At 50.9% G+C, this 19240-nt stretch overlaps 1 protein-coding gene across 9 annotated transcripts in view; it reads right to left on the bottom strand.

Annotated features, from left to right (window-relative positions):
* XXYLT1 (xyloside xylosyltransferase 1) overlaps positions 1–19240 on the bottom strand; it is a 159069-nt gene that overhangs the window by 68802 nt on the left and 71027 nt on the right. The window lies entirely within an intron of this gene.

Below are 19240 nucleotides of genomic sequence, written 5' to 3'. Positions count from 1 at the left end.
CAAGCCTGACTCAGCTCCTGCCAGCAGGGGGCCCAACACAGCTGCCCCCCACCCCGGGAGTGCTAGCGGCGGACTGAACCCTGCAGGGAGGAGCTGGTGCGGACGTGAAACGGGACGGGCTGCAGGGGCTCCAGAGACTGGGCGCTTGCTCTGTGCTGAGCAAGAGGCCAGAGGTGGGGATCAGGACAGGGAGTGCAAGTTCCAGCTTTGCTGCTGATTAACTCTGTGACCCTGGGAAAATGACTGCTTTAAATCCTAGCTGTCTCATCTGCTAACCAATGTGGGGGTGACACAATGGGCTTCAGGAGGCTGTGGTGCCGGGAAGAGGAGGTGACAGATGGGAAACATCGTATTCAGGCTGCAGAGGACTTCAGGGATCCAGGGTCTGGAGAGCAGGGAACTCACCGATGCCTGACACAGTCAAGGGAGGCTTCGTGGAGGAGGGAGACGTGGGCTGGGCTGTGAACTATGGGCATGCATGGGCACGCCAACACATCCGGAACATGAAGCCCTCCCCCTCCAGGACATGACGGCTTCCCAAGGAAGCCCTCTGAAGACAGGGATCCTATCTTTGGCATCTCGGCCTCCACCCCTTCAGAGTGTGGGCCTTGGTGGTCAGGAAACACTCAGGAATGTTTGTGGAATTCAATAGCCATTCTCAAAGTTCGTTTATGAAGAAATCACAGCTTACGATTCCAGAAAAACTGATTCATTTGTTCTTGTTCTATTTTCCTTTGTGGCGCAGGAAAACAAAACAAAACAAAACACCCTAACACATCATTTGATGTCTGACATGAGTGTTCTGAAAAAAATAAGTGACACTAGGTGAGAACCTAGTTGCCCAGGCCAGAGGAAATAAGGGGGCACCGAAGCCACGCCTCTCTGGCCCTGGGGGAAGGTGGGCAGGAAGGGGGTCAGGAAAATGGGCTTGCTCAGCCAGGGAACACCGCTGCCTGCCTGGCTTCACGCTGCCCACCCCCACACGCAAATGAGTAAAACTGCTGCTCTCCCCTCTGCACTAAAAACAACAAAAACGATAACAACAACAGAGAAACCAGGAAAGGTGAGGACTCGGGGGTCTGGGGTCGGGAGGCCCCTGTGGTAACTGTGCCGTCCCCCAGAAAGCTGCCCTAAACTAGGAGTGGAGAAGACAGACAGACCTTGGGGCAGAACCTCACGGCACCTGTTGCTTTCAGAGGTGGCCCTGGGGAACAAAGAGAAAGAACCTGATTGACGGCGACCTTAGGAAAGGGCACTGTGTCCCAGGAGACAATGTCTATCTAGGAGTGAGAATTGTAGTCATCAAGGAGTCATGGGGGGGGTGGGCGGTGCACACACACCCCCTCCAGCCATTTTTATTCCTCCTCCCTCCCTTCCTTTCCACTTCCTGTGCCCCAAGCTCCTACATCCAGGGTCTCAGGTGGCTCTCACACACACTTGATGAGACAGGGGCAGGAGGGCACCATCATCCGAAGGAGAGAAACCACATCATGACAGCTTCTGCTGCGGGAGGGGGTAGAGGGGAACCAGGCGTGTGGCCAAGAGATGGGGAGGCCTCCAGGACGTGTGGTGGAACTCCTGTGGTATCGGCAGGGCCATGCAAGAAGGGGAAACATCATGCTCGCGTCCCCGGGGGATACTTCCAACGACACCAATGGCAGCCACATGCAAGCACCCACCCTTTCTGTGAGTGGTTTTAAGTACCCAATATTGCACAGGCACTAGCTTACTCCTCATAACCACCCAACACGTTGACTTGTTCCTATGTTCAGATGAAGAAACAGGCGTAGGAGAGTTAAAAACAGCAGCCTGAGGTCCCACAACAAACACATGCTGGAGCTGGGGTCTGACCCTTGGTCAGCTGTGCAGGGAAGCCCAGCATGCTCTTTCCCGTTGACCATGACTCCCCTCTGATCAGAGTGAGGCTCCAGGGGGCAGACTGGTACCCCCTGCCACCACACAGGGGCACAGAGAAGTGCCAAAGACCTTGACAGACAAGAAGCAGGGCAACAAGCTGCCCAAATGTGGAATGTAAGGGAAGTCCTCTGCATGCGAAGAGTTTTGCTATAATTAAAGAAACTCCCAATGGTGGAGAGGCCATTCAGTTAGCCAGTCTTCCTTGAGAGCCTACCATGTGCTAGGGGTTCCCTTTGGTCTTCCAAGGTCATCTAAATCCAACCTGTTATGCAAGGTGCAGCCCGAATGCCTCCTTCCCTCCCCTGCCTGGACAGGCTCTGGTCAAGGTCACGGGCGCTGCCACCTGGGTACCTGCTTCACCACTTTTGCCAGAGTGAGTGCTCCTTGAAGGTGGGACTGTGCTGGGAGAGCAGTGCTTGGGGGCATCAGATGTCTTCTGAAGAGATCCAGCTCTTTCATTTGGGCAGAGCCCTAGCCTTGTCATAAGAAGCCCATCAATAAATCTAGGCACTTTTCCTGCCCTCTAGGGACCGGCTGGGAGTAAACCTGGAAAAGGCCAGGTGCAGCCCTGAGACACAGGAATTTGAGATGCTTTTATGGTCTTAGAACTCCTCATTTATGACGTACCTTATTTTACTAAAAGTTGCTATGCTAATACTTCTTCCAAGAGGGACTTCACCAAATGAGGTTAACCGGTTAGGAAGGGAAGAGGCAGCAGGTGCACATGAACGGACTTCTTCACACTGATGTTTAAAGGACTGACCCAGTGACTACTCTTCAGGCTGAGGCAGAAGGACACTCCCTTCTGTTCTGAGGGCCAACAGCCCTCGGTGCAACCTGCAATGTCATGCGGGCCTCTCGCCAGACGGCGATCCTTTTATGTAATTATGAAATAAGATGCCAAGTTGTAAATGTCACTGCTGGAAAGAGGAAGGTGCTTACTAGGAAGGCTGGAATGGACTGGGGTAAGAGTCCTGTAAAGTGTGCTGCTCCTCTGGCCCCTGATCCTTGATGTAGTCCTCTCCCTGTGGAAACTACATGGCTGGGGCGGGGGAGGTGGTGTCCACAGCGCTGAAAGGCTCTTCTGAGGATGAAATAAGATGGATACATGGCAGTGACAGCAGTGGTGATGGCCCAGAGGGGGTGCTGGCTGGAGGACAGCTGTAATGACAGCACTTACAACCACTGAGATTTAAGTAATAGATGGGTGAGATAATCGACTCCAAAACAAAAAGGAGATGAAATCTATAAAGCATGGGGAAGAACGACTCAGAAAAAGGGCTAGACATCTACAAAACTCAAAACAAAGGCCAGCATCCAGGCTGAGTGAATGTCTGCCATGTTAGAATCCCGTGAGACAATGGTGAAACAAACAAACGATCTGAAAGAAGAACCAATCTATCCATTATACAGACAAGAAAGTGAGGATCAAGGATAACATGGGACTTGTCAGGGGTCACACAGTTGAGCTAAGTGGCAAAGCTGATCCCAGAACTCAGGTCTTCTGATTGCCTAGTTAATGCTCTCATGTCAATTAGTGCCGCCCTCCCTCTACCCACTCCCAATATGGGCCATAAAATCAAGAGCAGAAAATAGTGTGGCCAAAATAATATGGCCCAAAGGGCTGTACTCCCAATACAAGTAGCTTGTGGAGGATCTGCATATCATATCATGAAAATGTAAACCGGAAGATGAATAGTAGTAGCTAAAGAAAGATGAGACCGCCATGATCCACATACTTTCGAGCCAGTTTTCGGGAAATTGCTCTCCATATTCTCACATTAACATCGGGCAGGGATGTCAGAAAATAAACAGAGCAAACAAATCTTTACACTTCTGTAAGAACACACCTTGAGTTGTACTATCTTCAAAGGGAGGCAGGAGCCTGACGTAACAACCAGGAGCCGCCCACGGAGACACAAGCTCAGTGCCTAGTGAGAACTACAACAGCCCGGAGGGAAACACTGTTCCCCATCTCCGCTGGTCCACCACCCAGACATCTTCTGCTCTAGCTCGACGTGTTCACTCCTAGAAACACGCTTGCTTCGACATCCAATTACTTGGAAGACGGGCCGTCCAACCAGCCCCTCCAACTTACAAATCTTGTCATGCATAAGTTTGATCACAACAACGAGAACTGAAGTGTATCATTTTCTCAGGTAGAAGGAAGCTTGCCCATGTGTTAGGAAAAGCCCGGTGTGGCCTCGGGGATCTGAGGACCACCGTCCTTGGATGAGCACCAGGGCTGATGCGGGCTGGCCAGGCCCCTCAGTAGGTGACACAACACAGAGGAACTCCCAGCAGAGTCCCCTCACGGATCAGCATTCAGGGCTTTGAACACTGGTTTCCCATGGGGGATGGTAGTTTGGCAAGAGATGAGACAGGCTGACCTGGGCCATTTCAGGAAACAGAAGGACTGCGGCAGCCTGGGTACAGAAGGTGGTTCAGGGGTCCTGGCTGAAACCCCAACCACAGGACTGATAAATGCCTGACCATAAGACGGGAGCCACTGGTGTATGTCAACTCAAAGTGGGAAAAGATGCTAAGGATCTAGGTGGGGTTTTTGGCCTGAGACCTTTTTCCACTTGAACTTCAAGGGGGTAAAGTGCTAGTATCATCTTCACCAGGGGCCACATCCGCTCATCTCACTCTCTCTTGCTCCAATTTCAGGCTAACAAAATGGTGCCACTTGTTTTCAATGAGTTAGGAAAGGAAAGACAAGACTAACGGTGCTGGCTAAAGCTGCAGCTTTCAAGACCTAGACCATTACCCCCAGGATGACCCTGGCCCTGGAGAGCACGGAGGAAGTTCCTGACTGTCCAGGTGACTGTTCTCAGGGCTCAGGGGAGGCCCAGCCCGGATGCTGGTGCCTGAGGCCACGAGCACAGCCTGGCTGGGCCAGCGGGTCCGTTCCTCTGCTCCAGCGCACGGCAGAAGACAACATGAGTGGCCTCAGAACCAGCTGGGCGCTTCCCAAGTCAACATTCCCCTGCGGAAAGGCTTAAGACAGCTCATCATCAGCCTCCAATTAAACCAGTCACAAGGCGTGTCATCTGACCACGGATGGAATTACAACCCAGAGTGAGTAATTAATGATACCCCAAAACAAACAAAAGGGGAAAAGAAGCCTCCTCTCCGCTCCCCGCCCTTCTCCTAGCCCCAGAAGTAATTCCTGGTAGAGGCATGTTACACACAGAACAGCACGTGACAAAACAGATGAGGAAATTATCAGACAGACATGCGTGGGTAGCTCCTGGGCGTACTGTACTGGACAACAAATGGGCCTTCTCTGAGGGGCCGATTAACCATGCAAGGGCCTCCTTGCTCTTTCTGTCTTGCAAGAGCTTCCAGGCTTTCCAGAGATAAATACCGATGACACACCAGAGGGCTTTCAGCTCCGAACACCAGCCCTAGCTTTCCAGTAGCCAGGAGAGGGTTCCAGGAGCAGGGGACAACCCGGGTCTGTGAGGCGTCAGGAGGCGGAGAATCTGGAAGCGGCTGCTTGGAGAGAAAGCTGGATTTCTCGCCGTCTGGTTGGAAATAGCGCAGCAATTTGCCACCTGTTTTATCCTCCTCTGGTGCTTCGTACTTGCTGCTCGGCCGCTCCTCTGGCCCGCAGGAGCCTAAGGGCCACTGGAGGGGGGGGGGACCTCCTCTAACGGTAAGAGGCCCACGGCCCAGGCCCAGGCCCAATGGGCCATGCCAGCCACGCCAGACTGGCTGTTTGTGCTGCGGGGTCTTGGGCTGTGATGACAGACCCCAGCTGTGCCCCTGAGGGCGTCTGCCGTGGAACCTGACTGTGGTGACTCTCATATCCAACAGAGAACTTGGGTCTCTTCCCAGCCNAAGGCCTCGCTGCAGGACAGCAGGCTAACTACGGGGACAGCTGCCACCGAGGAAGGTGGAACACGCCAAGGGGCCAAGGTCTTGGGTACCGAGTCCTGGGGCTCCTCCCGCCTGATCCAACGGTCCCTCCCTCCTGAAGAGCAGAGAGATGGCATCCGGGTGCCAGGCCGTGACGGGAGCCTTGCACTCACTATGCCAGCTCATGAGCCCCCACTCCACTCTGCCAGGTGGCCCTTAGTCCCTCCTGTGTTCAAATGCGAAACCCGGGGCTGAGAGAGTTTGGGCGACTTGTCTAGGGCAACCTAGTGAGGAGGCGTCAGAGCTGAGATCACAGACACCCTCCCTCGAGGGTGCGTTTGATCCATCACACACAGGTTTCTGAGAAACGCCTTCAGACATCCCCGGGTCCCTTTTAAAATCTCGCTGTTGTTAAACACACGAAATGCTGCCACATCAAGGGTGGAAACATCAGACGGCTCCAGATGGCCCCCGTGCAGCCGCTGGGACTCCTGTGGGTGGAGAAGGGCTTCCCACTTCCCACGACCACCTCCCTGCAGACACCGACCACCCGCAGTAGGCTCGAACACTCCTGGAGTTCCCTTTCACCGAGCAGAGGCCAATGGAGACATTTCAGGGGGAAAAAAAGAGGTTCACGTCACAAAAGATGCAAGGAAGTTTTCAACGACGATAGCGAACATGTAGAAACTCTATTATACTCATTGAATCATCCAAATGCTCTGAGATTGGTATTATTATTTCTCCTCGACAAATGAGGAAACGAAGAAGTATGGTAATCGAGATCACACGGCTGGAAAGTAGCAGAGTCAAAACTCACAATGGGATGCGGGCTCTCGAGCCCATACTTGCTCTTCACTCCAGTGCTGGTCTATCCTCCACCCCCTGACCCCATCTCCAGGGAGTAGGGGTGGGGGTCGGGGGCGGGACACAACAGACTAGGCTCTGCAGGCACTGCTGGGCCAGAAAGTCCCTGACTCTCCCCAGGCGGATCTCTGTTTTCCATATCAGCAGCCCGCCCCCACCTCTGAGGGAGGAGGGAAGGGAGGAAGCGGAGCTCCTGTGAGTGATTTATACAACCTGTTAGCAGCTCTGGTAAAGAGGTTTGGGGGCCAAGAGGTTGAAATTAATGACCACAGTCAGTTTCATGCATTAGCTCTACAACAAATTTTCTCCCAGCCCTGCTCACCTCCTCTCAAAATTAAGCATGGAAAAGTGAGCGTGAACTATGGTTCGGCTCTCACATTTTTTGTAACTATCGGCTCCTGTTTTGTGGACAAAACAAATTATTATGAAAAGGCACAGATTTTTTGCTTTAGCAACAGTGTAACATGAGCCTCCTCCCTCACCCCTAGTGCCTTCGGTGACTAGGTATATAAATCATATCCTTTAGGATGGGATAGAATTTATTTCCAACTTGGTGGAAAAACTTTAGGGACATATGTAATATACGACAACACATATAACACCTGGTCTCAATTTTCCTCTCACTTCTATTGCCAATATGAAATGATAGCTCATGTACCTCTTTATGAATTTTAATCTACAGAGGAAACCGAACGTTGGATTTGGAAAGCAGGACATCCGCCTTTCCTTCATTTCTATGGCATGGGTGTCTGTGGCCCCTGCTGGCCTTTCCATGGCTTCTAGCTCCCTGGGGTCTGCCAGAGACTTTATTTTTTATCTGCAAAAGCTTAAGCCTTGCTTCCTGTGTGGGGCAGGATCACATTCTGACTTTGTTCACCAACACAGACACTGATGCCAGGTCTCTGCTCTTAAAGCAGCCTTTTTTTCATAGAGCCCTGGGGACGGCAGCTGGAGAAAACAGGCCTCTTTGGGCAGAAGTCACAGGTGTTTTCTGAAAATAGTGATACGGTGATCACCAGTCTACCTGAACACCCACAGCTCGACTTTCCAGACTGCTCACTCTGAGGTTCTTCGTTGGAATTGTGGGAGTCCCTGTTTCTGATCTCATCTGCCCTCACTCTACCTCCCCTGACCACTCTCTCCCTCTTTCTTGGCATTTGAGCCCAGGCCACACCTATGGATTCAGTGTAAAATTAGGAAACCCGGGGGGCGTCTGGGTGGTTCAGTCAACTAAGGGTCTGACTTCAGCTCAGGTCGTGATCCCAGAGTTCGTGAGTTTGAGTCCCGCATTGGACTCACTTCTGTCAGCCTGCCAGGGCACAGCCCGCTTCCGATCCTCTGCTCTCTCTGCCCCTCCCCTGCGTGCACTCTCCCAAAGGGAAACTGACAAATGTTGTATTCCACCGCCTCCGGCGCCCATCGCCATGCCCCACTCTGACACACACTGGTGCCCCTGGCCCAGCCAGCTTGTCCGGGTCTATCCACTGCAGCCTGCCCCTTAGGTTTTTGCAAATGACAATGGCAATAACAGGAAGGATTCATTATATTTTCACAGCACACAGCAATGTGCAAAGTGCTTTCGCAACTCACAAAACGCTTTACTATGCTTTAGCTCATTTAAACCTTATAACAACCCTGGGAGGCGGGGCACCCGTGTGGGTTGGGTCCGGCTGTATAGAACAGAAGATGTAAAGTAACAGTGGTCTGAACACACAGAAGACTAAAGCTAAGTCATCCCGGGGTGGTAGGGCCACTTCATGAAGCTGTCAAAGGTCCTGGCTCCTTCCACCTTTCCATTCTATTATCCCAGGCCTGGTTTCCATTCTCAAGGTCACTGCAGGGTACGAGACAGCTACTTCCAATCAACTGGGCTGCATTCCAGCCAACAAGGGGGAAGAAAGGGAAAGGTCCTCTCTCCTCGCCCCAGCAATGAGGCAGACCCTTAAAACAACTTTCCTGGGAATCTCTAATTTAACCACATCTAGCTGCAAGGGAAGCTATGAAATTATTTTACAGGGCATAATGCTGTCCCCAAATAAGTGGGAATTGCTTATAAATGAAAACGAAGGGGCACCTCAGTGGTTTGGTCTGTTAAGCGTCCGACATCAGCTCAGGTCATGATCTCGTGGTTCGTGGATTCGAGCCCTGCATCGGGCTCTGTGTCTCCTTCTCTCTCTGCCCCTCCCCCACTCGTGCTCTAACAAATAAATATTAAAAAAATAAAAATAAATAAATGAAAACGAAGAGAATGGACACAAAGCAGCAACTGGCAGCACTTCCACCGCCGGCACAGAGTAACTCCACTCACTCAACAGGTGAAGAAATAGAAGCCCGAAGGATTCGGTTTTGCTAAGGTCGCACGGTCAACAACAGCAAAGCAGCAGCCGGGCCCGTGTCGTCTGACCCACGTGCACACCCCTCCTGCTGGCTCACGAAGCCCTCCGGCTGCAGGGGGGACACCGGCCGCTCACCCCGCAGACCTCCGCTCGGCCCTGCCTGCTCCTCGCCGGCCACCGCAGAGGGAGGGCCCGGCCGCACAGGCTCCTCCATCCCCGGCCTCCCGCTTCAGTCCGACCAGCTCCAGACGTAGGCACGAGTGAGGTGAACCACGGCAGACACAGCCAGACCCTGGACAGCGGGGCAGACGCCTCAGACGGTCTCCATGACGCCACGGGAGGTCTGTGAGCACCACTTGGGAGGCACCACAGGGGGATGGCTGCCACCCCCTCACCCCGTTCCTGGTGGCACTGAGAGCACACTGCCTGGGTGTGTGCCCGGCCAGGACGCTGACCGAGGGCCCTGGTGTGACACTCATGCAAGCACAGACCGTCTGCCGTCAACGCCCCAGCACTGTGGCCGTGGCTTTCACGTCACCAGTGAAGAGGTTTCTGTATTTTGGAGGTTCCTCCTGGTATGAACGATGGATCCATTACTCCTTCCTGGGCCTGAACTTCCTGAGTTCACCCAGTGGACGCAGCCTTCTCTCCGTGGGGGTCCCGCAGCCTACCACTACCCAGGTCCCCCACGCCCCCGCTGGAGCCGAACAGCAGGAGGACCTGCCACCATGAGGGGCAGGCGCAATCAGCAGGGAGCGGCCACGTGCCCCTCTCGGAGAAGCAGCCCGCCCGTGGGCTCACGGCCAAGTTCTCGGGACCACGGGGCGGCCCCACATCGTTCCCTGCGCCCAGAAATCCACATCGTGGCAACAGGCAAAGAGGAAAACCAGTTGCTCCACATTAGGGGCCCAGAAATACCTTTCTGAGATTTATATGTGAAGAAGGACCCATTCCCTTACTCTCTGCAGCAGGAGAAAAAAACATGGTTTTAATCTTTTGGGGAAGCAACACCTGTGAGCCTGTGACAGTTTACGAACTGACTTGGCCGTGGCCAAACAGCTTTGCAGGTCTCTCTTCTGAGCCAGGCCTCTTGCCAAAATGTCATGTTATTTTATTGACTCCTAAGCTACATTTTAAAAAATGGTATCTATCATCACCTATAAAATGAGGTTCCAAAATGCCACATACTGTGCTAAGTATATTTATGTATTTTACCTCATTTAATCTTTACATGTGGGGTTTACTGTCCTGATCTTACAGGCTCTCCCACCAATGCAGTCTGTTTCAGTGCTTTCGCCCCTGTTTACCAAGGTTAAGGGGAGCCTCTCAGGAGCCCAAGTCTGCTAAGAATTACCCAAGAACATGAGGAAGTCACAAGACTCCACTCTAAGTTCCACTGAAAACGCAAATCTGGGGCTGCCTGGGTGGCTCAGTCGGTTAAACATCTGACTCTTGATTTTGGCTCAGGTCATGATCTCATGGTCCATGAGTTCGAGCCCCACATCAGGCTCTATGCTGACAACGTAGATCCTGCTTGGGATTCATTCTCCCTCTCTCTCTCTCTCTTTCTCTCTGTCTCAAAATAAATAAACTTTTAAAAACTTAAAAATAAAAAAACAAAAAAAACAACACACAAACCTGCAGTCCTACGGAGCAAGAGAAACCCCCTGCCTAACCTGTTCCCATCCCAGGCTCTATCATCAGAAAGATTCTGTCTTCCAAATTGTACCTGAGCACTAATTCATTCATTTCTGTTTTAATTAAATCTTAATTTCATTTAGATTAACCAGTTTCTATTTTGTAATTAAAATTTAAGTCATTTGTTTTAATTTTTCATGAAAGAACATAAAATATAATGCCAAACGGACATATTTGCAGATGAAATTTAAAAAAAAATCAGGCCTAAATATTTCAGTGTGTATTTCCTAAGAAACTTCACGATAGCACAACTATGGGGACGGGGAAATTAACATTAACGCATCGCTACCACTTCACCTCTAGTCCATTCAAAATCTGTCAATTGTCCAAAAACAAAAACACAACTTCCGGTTTAATGGCATATAGGTGTCACATCTCTTCTGCCTGAAGTGGTTCCTCAGTCTCTCCTCATCTTCCGGGACCCGGGGCCATTTGAGGAGTACAGGCCAACTGTGTAGTAAAACCTCCCTCAATGTGATTTGTCTAATGTTTCCCCATGATGAGATTCAGGCTACGCATCTCTGTCTGGAACAGCACAGAAGCAATGCACTGTGTTTGCTGCTCTAGCCCATCAGGGGGCATAGCGTGTCAATTTGTCCCATTACGGATGATGTTACCTTCAGTCCTAAAGTTACCACATGTTCTTTGTAACAACAGCATTAAGTGGGGAAACATTTCGAGACTGTGAAAGCACCCTATTCCTGAACACATTTTTGCCTGCTCTGGTACAGCATCCATTGATTCTTCTCACCTGAATAAATTATTACTATAACGATTATCGCCAAATGGTGACTTTCCAGTGCCTTCATGTTCCCTCTGTGCTTATTAGCTGGCATTCTACCGGAAAGAAGAACCTTCTGGCAGCCCCACTTACAACAGGTCATGCCAAGCAGATTCTTCCCTGGCTGGAGGGCTCCAGGGTTGCCTGCTGACAAGGAGGGAGTGTCAGGGTTGCTGGCGGTGTGACTTCAGGTCCACCCTCCAAGCCCCCGGCGGGAGGTGGGACGGGCAGGGAGGATGGACGATGACCCTCTGGGGAAGCCTCCAGCAGCACCTTGCTGGACGACCCTTGTGCATCACCAAAACTAAGTATGGGACTAGAGAGACGAGTGGGGCACGGCTGCGTACCGCAGACAGTTTCAGAAGGCGCCACCACCCCACCCTGGCTTTCCTCCGTTTTGTCAAACAAGCAACGCATGGGCTCTTCCTTATTTAATGAAATGTGAATTCAGGAAGTTCAGGCAAGTGTGAGTAGACAGGGCGCTGGGGTAGAGGCCTGATGGGTCAGACTCTGCCACTACGTCCAGCCTTGGGCAAGCAACCTCCCATGTGGGCATCAGTTCTCCCAGGCGGTAAAGACAAGCGGGTTAGGACACACGTCCTCCAAGACCCCCACCCTGGCCCTGCCGCTCATGATTCTCAACAGAGGTGGCCTCTCTCCCTCGCTCATAACCCAGCGGCTGTGCTCAGAATAGCACATTTATCAGGCGCAGGAGATAGGGTTCCCTGTGTTGACCTCAGCCATGCCAAGCCAAACAAGCCATAAAGTCCCTACTGTGTGCCAAGTGCTATGACAGTGTGGGGGAGGTTCGGAAATGAATGACATTGTTCCTGGCCTCAAAAACTTCAAATATGGTAGCATTTTCATGATATATTCTCTGCTGCTGCTGCTGTCACTTCCAATATTCCTCATGAGCATTCTTCAAGGTGAGAAGTATTACCATTGGACACTAACAACTATGTAGTGCCTACTGTATGCCACACACAAGATCACTTTTAAATCTCCCAGTTTACGTTGAACAAATATGGAAAACTCCGGGTTACAGTAGCCAAAGAACTTGCCCAAGGTCACACAGCTGGTGAGTGACAAGGCAAGAATGCACGTCAGGCCTAAGTGGCTCTAGGGTCTGAGTTCTTATGCCTCCACGCGCTCCCTTCAACAGGTTTGCCTCGAAATCCACTCGCACCCCATGCCAGTTTATCTGTCGCTGATCACAAACCACCCAAAAAGTTAGCGTCTCTGAATAGTGTGTGCTTATTACTCATGGATCTGCGGGCCGGCTACGCTTAGCTGGGCAGTCCTCACGTGGGGTCTCCCTTGCGGAGGCAGTAAAATAGCAGCTGAGGCTGCAGAGTCAGCCGAAAGGCTCGGCTCGGCTGGACGCCCATATTCCTTATCATGCTTTTTGGCAAAGAGCTCAGCGGGGCTGTCAACTGGGGCTGTCAAGCGGGGCGCGTTCAAGTGGGCTCTCCCTGGGGTCTTGACTTCACCTGGCGTGGCAGGGGGAGTCCATAAGGGGAGCTTGCCAAGAACAAGTGTTGCGAGAGATCCAGGCTGAGAGTGCACGGCTCCTAGGGACTGAGCCTCAGAAGTCATGCTACGTACTTCCACCGTATCCTCTGTCAAAAACGAGTCACAGAGCCAGCCCAAGTTCAAGGAAGGGAACCGCACTAAGCTGTGAATGCTGGGAGGCGTGGCTGATTGGGTCACCTTTGGAGACCGGCCACACAGACCCTCATCCCACATATTATTTACATTTCTTTATGGCAGTTGACATCTCTACAATACATATGTGTTCTCTTGTCGTCACTGAAACGAATATTCTAAGACACATAACGTTATAATGCATAACATGATTATCAGCAAGACACTAAGTATTATTTATGTATTTTATATGTGTATATACATATAAGACTGGAAGAAAATGTGCATTAAAAAAGTTTTTTAGGGGCGCCTGGGTGGCTCAGTCAGTTAAGCATCTGTCTTCGGCTCAGCTCATGATCTCGCGGTTTGTGGATTCAAGTCCTACATCAGGCTCTGTGCTGACAGCTCAGAGCCTGGAGCTGCTTCAGATTCTGTGTCTCCCTCTCTCTCTGACCCTTCCCTGCTCATATTCTCTCTTTCTCTCTCTCTCTCTCTCTCTCAGAAATAAATAAAACACTGAGAAAAAAATTTTTTTAAGTTTTTTTAATGTTTATTTTTGAGAGAGAGCGCGAGAGAGTGAGCACAAGCAGGGGAGGGCAGAGAGAGAGGGAACACAGAATGGGAAGCAGGCTCCAGGCTCTGAGCTGTCAGCACAGGGCCTGATGCAGGGCTCGAACCCATGAACTGTAAGATTGTGACCTAAGCCAAAGTCTGAGTCTTCATTGCCTGAACTAACCCAGGCACCCCAGAAAATGTGTCTTTTTAAAAACACTTTTCATCTTCTCCAAATGGACATGTATTGCTTTTAAATTAAAAACATTTTTTAAATTAAACACATTTGTTAAGGGATTAATTAACTACTTCATAGAAAATATGGCAACACATATCAGATTCAAGGCATTTGCCATGACCTCAAGTTTTTTTTTTAGGATTCCTTCTGAAGGTGGCTAGAGTTACCCATTTTTATAATCTGTACCATATAATCAAGTCCATCTAGAGACTTCTGCCTCCCTCTTACTTCACCACAAGGAAGCTTTCTGGATTTCCAAATGCATTTTTTTTTTTTTTTTTTTAAAGAAAAAGGAAAGTACCAGCCGGGAGTTACTCTCATCTGATTTCTTTCCTGTCATTTATCTAAGTGTACTTGTGCTACATTTTCCACATCTCATCTTGCCAAACACCTCTTCAAAGTCCAAGGCAAATGGCAGGGGCTTTGGAGATCTCAGCAGCTTAGAAAAACCCTCAGGTCTACTATGAGGAGTCTTTCTCTCAGGGGCCAATTTGCATTCTCAGAGCTCCAGGCCAGAGGAATCCAAAAAAGAAAGACCAGCCTTAGAGATATACAAAGACATAGGACCACAACCTGGGATGTTCAGTCAACCTTCTGCATCAAAGGGGGTACCCTGAGGGGGTAGGAAGGGAACACAGAATGGGAGCTCCTCTGGTCAGGTAAGTGACTGTGAGAACCTTACCACAGAAAACGGTGGCTGAAGGCAATAAAGCTGCCACTGTCCCAAACCATAGAGGGCACCTGAACCCAACCCCAAAAGCAGGCAAGGGGCTTCTCTCTGAGTCACAGCACCAAAAGGCAGTGGTGAGCCTGCTCTAGAAACTTCTGGAATTGAATACAGAGAAAGCAAGGAACATGGGCAAGAGGTGTCAGGAGTGGGACTGAGCTCTGGCAGCCCCGCCTTCCCAAAGGAAGGCGCGTTCTGACCGGCCAAGCCCTGGGATCTGCTTCTGAGCCCACAAGCATTAGCAGCTCTGGGAGCCTAAGAGGCTGATTTGTTGAGTGATTCAGCACTATTTTTACCCAGCCACTTTCCAACCATAAACCCACATTTCAAATTTCATTGTTTGGGGTGGATTAAGAAATTTGGACTCGGCCTTTCTTGTGGTTTAATTTCCTGCATGCCTGTATGAAGGGAAAACTTGAGCATTCCTACGGAGACATGATATTTTAACCTTTTCTTGTCAGGATAGTGTCCCGAGTTTTGGTGTCTTAACTGCTCTCCAAACCTACGCTGCTCAGCAGGGAGGCCTTGAGCTGCCCCGTTCTCTCCTCTAGTGAGGCAGATAGTTTCCCACATGGCAGTGTAGACTGGCTACCGGAACGCTAGGTCAGGGCAGATTTATTTATGAATATTCTGGTCCAATATTAAGAGATGAAGCGGCTTCGGTGCAATTCATATAAAAGCCAAGACTGTGACCTTATTAGTCGTCAGTGATAAACACCCAAGTACTGAGTTCAGTGACAGAAGAGTTGAACAAGCTTAAAAGGGATCCCCAAGTGGTTTCAATTATAAAGCCGGGCATGACTGTGTGGTCATAGGAACAACAGACACATACCAGAAGAAAAAGGAATATTCCTTTTCTTTGGAAGCCAGGATGAGACCTGCTTTTTTTTTAAAAAACACTTTCCCCTCCACTCATATCTTAAGTACAGTTGTGACACCTGGGAACTTTCATTCCTTTGACATAAATAGTCTCTAATACCTCAGGGTCTTCCTAAAGACCACAACTGCCAAAAACACTTCTAGTTCAGGGAGAGCTGTGACTTTTTGGTCAAAGATGGATCCGCCTTTCCAAAATGAAAATCTGGACCTGCACCAAATTTGCCTTCTCCATCTAATGAGAGGCTTGATGTGCTATAGAAAAAGGAAAAAAAAAAAAGTCAGTGTTGCTAGAAGCAAACCACTCAGGAGTAGACGTGTCTCCGGAAGCTGCCGGTGTGAGCGCAGCCCTGCTTTCTCTCCTAAGTCCAAGGGCAGCACCAGGCCGGGCCCCCAGGGTGCCTGGCACAGAACCACACACTAACGAGCAACACACTGCATGGTTCTGAGACACAGGACATCTTTCCTGTTCGTGACGGACAGCTTTGCGTTCTTTTGATGATCTAACAGATAGTTATGAGCCCCTGCTATGTGGCTGGTGTTCTAAGCACTGCAGATAGATCGGGAAAGACAGCCCAGGGCCCTGCTTTCACGTCACTCACAGTCTGGACAAGATGAGTTCACACAGCGGGAAGTACTGTGGGGAGAAGCAGCAAACTGAGCAGGGGACGCAGGATACGGTGAGAGGCAAGTGACGCCGGGGAGACAGAGAACACCTTTTGAACAGTCAGCATTTGAGCTGAGACGTGAACGATGGGCAAAGAGAAATGCCAAGTCCCAGGGGAAGAGAGAGCAAAGGGAGCTGCTGGTGCAAAGCCAGAGCTGGCCTCCAGCCAAGTGAAAGAGGAGAGGGGGGTGTGAAAGTCAAGGTCGAAGCGCTCAGTGGGCAGGCACCAGACCCGCCAAGGGACTTTAGCAGGGCAGAAGGGTGGGCTGACTAGGCAACCTCCTCGCGCTGCCCACTGCACCTCTCTCCCCCGGCCCCACCACCTCTGTCCCCAACCAGGGGACCTGGTATCTGACGTGACGTGCCCCTCGGGCACCCTGGCTCTCGGGGCTGTGCTCTTAGTGATGAGGATGTTCAACCTGAGCGACGCAACAGAGCTCCCATCTAGGGAGCTGCTTCTCTCTGCCACCAAAGTTTTGGGAGGCTGAGGACTGACGACAGAAGATGTGGCCACCGGTCCTCAAGGAAAACCATACCAGGAAGGCACAGGGACATAGGCCGCTCTCCTTCCCCACTGTCTCCCTGTCGTTAGGGTCCGGTTCTATTCCTGGCCTCGGCTCTCCTTTGGGCCATCACCAAAACAGTTCTTTTCCTCTCGCCAGCTGGGCTGGGAAAGCCGCACCAACCAGCGCATGATGATGGTAAAAAAGAACCCTCTGGGCCCCTTCCTCCACCCCTGCCCCAGCCGCACATTAGTACACAAGAGTAAGTGGGCTAAATGATCCTCAAGAGCAGGGACAGCAGAAAGGTGGCCATCAAAGTAACTCTATGCAGCCGAGCAGCCGGCTATAAAGATGGAGGGTGGGAAGGTGGGGCTGGGGATTAATTCATTCAATTTTCATTCAATTATTAGTTGCATAAATATATAATATCTGACTCTGATTAGGTGAAGCAAAGCAAGGTCTCTGCCATCAAAGCACTTACAGACTAGCGACGGAGGTTAAATACAAGCCACCGCCACTCAAGGAAGCCCGTGGTGCGTGCCGAGGTGCCGGGGCAGTGCTGCGGGGGCAGCAAGCAGGCAGTCCAGGAGGGGACTCGGTATTCGCTCGGGCCTTGTGTCCATCAGCTCAGGCCACCGTAACCGAATACCACAGACTGGCTGCCTTCCACAAGAGACAGCGATTTTCTCACAGTTCAAGAGGCTGGAAGCCCACAATCAAGGTGCTGACAAATTCACTCCCCCACCCCCACTTCCTCATCTGTGGAACAAAGGGCTAGGCCCCTTCTGGTTCTAACCCTACAACCACCAACATAGTAAATACATCAGGGAGGCAGCTGACCTTGGCAGTGCCTGATGCCCAATGACGGTGAGTTTTCTGACTTGGCAAAAACAAATGAACAAACAAAAACACTTCCCAGGGTACATCTAATATGTGCCTAAAAACCTGGCACAAAACTATATTTTTCTTTTTTTTTTTAATGTTTTTATTTATTTCTAGGAGAGAGAGAGAGAGAGACAGCGTGAGCAGGGGAAGGTCAGAGAGAGAGGGAGTCACAGACTGAAACAGGCTCCAGGCTCTGAGCTGGCAGTCAGCACAGAGCCCGATGCGGGGCTCGAACCCACGAACCGCGAGATCATGACCTAAGCGAAAGTCGGACGCTTAACCGACTAAGCCACCCAGGCGCCCCAATTTTTCTTAACTGAATCCTATTTTCTCAGTGGCTAAAAGCATCGTACAAAGCTCTTTCATTTTCCTTTCTGATTTTCAAAGGGCCAGTAAGTTCCTATTTCCCCAAAGTTCCTTCCTCCCGCCATCCCCACCACGGTGGTCAAGCAACAGGGTGAAATGTGGGCTTCGGGGAATCATAAAGGAATCTCTCCGGATGAAGCGAGCTTGCATTTACAAAGCATTTACTCCTGCCTCTTTCCCTGGAGGACAGTCACCAGATGTCACTCCTGACATGACTCTCACAAGTGACGAGCCCACAGAACGTGCGTCAGCAGAAACACTACTGGGCACATCCTTTGGCTCCCTCGCTCTGCAAGGGGTTTTGTCACTGAGCTGCTGGGTGGACAGAAGCCTACGGCACAAGGACATGCGGACATGCAGACACTTCTCTGATGATCTTTGTGTTTTTTTTTTTTTTTTTTTTTAGAGAAAGAGTGTGAGTGGTGGAAAGGAGCAAGGGAGAGGGAGGGAGGGAAAGAAAGACAGAGAGAGGGAAAATATCTTAAGCAGGCTCCATGCTCAGCACGGAGCCCGAAGCGGAGCTCAGTCCCACGGCGCTGGGATCATGACCTGAGCTGAAATCAAGAGTCAGACACTCAACCAACTGAATCACCCAGGTGCCCCCATCATCTTTTTTAATTGAAGACCATGGACCATCCCATGTCAGTGTCGCATAAACCAAGTCTCATGGCTTGGCGGCCACAAGGCCTGGCCACGCCAGTGGTGCCAGGTGGTAGGAGCTGTGTCCACTTACCAACAGAATGCCAGCATTCCAAATGTTTACAGGCAGGGCAGCCATGCAGTGTGCATGGTCTGACCACCAGCCCTGTGGACGGGAACAGAGAGCACAGCCATCAAGATATGTGTGGGAACTGGTGGGCCTATCTGATGATCCAGGGCAAACAGGGGAGGAAGGGGAGCCCAAGATGAGCTTTTTGTTTCTGGCTCAGGCAACCTATGATTTGTCAAGCTACGGAGAGGGCAAACTTAGGAGAGGAAGACAATTAGTTTTGTGATGCATGTGGACTTTGATGTACCTACGGTGCATTCAGATGGAGACTTCTAGGACCAGGCCTAACAGAGATGTTCTAAAACACAAGGTGTGGGGCAGACTTGGAGGTAAGAACACTGCTAGCACTCACCCGAGCCCGGTTCTCCCGGCTCCTTGTGGTCAGGTGGCCATCTAACCCATTCCTGGGTAATGGACTGAGATGGGTGTAACTTCTGGACTGTAACAGTAAGAAGCCACCGCACAGCCCCATCCCCTCTTCCCCTGTGAGCCGTGAGTCCCAGGTGGTGTAGCTACAGGCAGCAAGTGGCCTAAACTCCTGGGTTGTTGCTTG

This window comes from Crocuta crocuta, unplaced genomic scaffold (genome assembly GCF_008692635.1).
Source record: "Crocuta crocuta isolate KB4526 unplaced genomic scaffold, BGI_CrCroc_1.0 scaffold70, whole genome shotgun sequence".
NCBI lineage: Eukaryota > Metazoa > Chordata > Mammalia > Carnivora > Hyaenidae > Crocuta > Crocuta crocuta.
The sequence above is the reverse complement of the archived record's forward strand: the minus strand, read 5'-3'. Positions and strand labels throughout refer to the sequence as shown.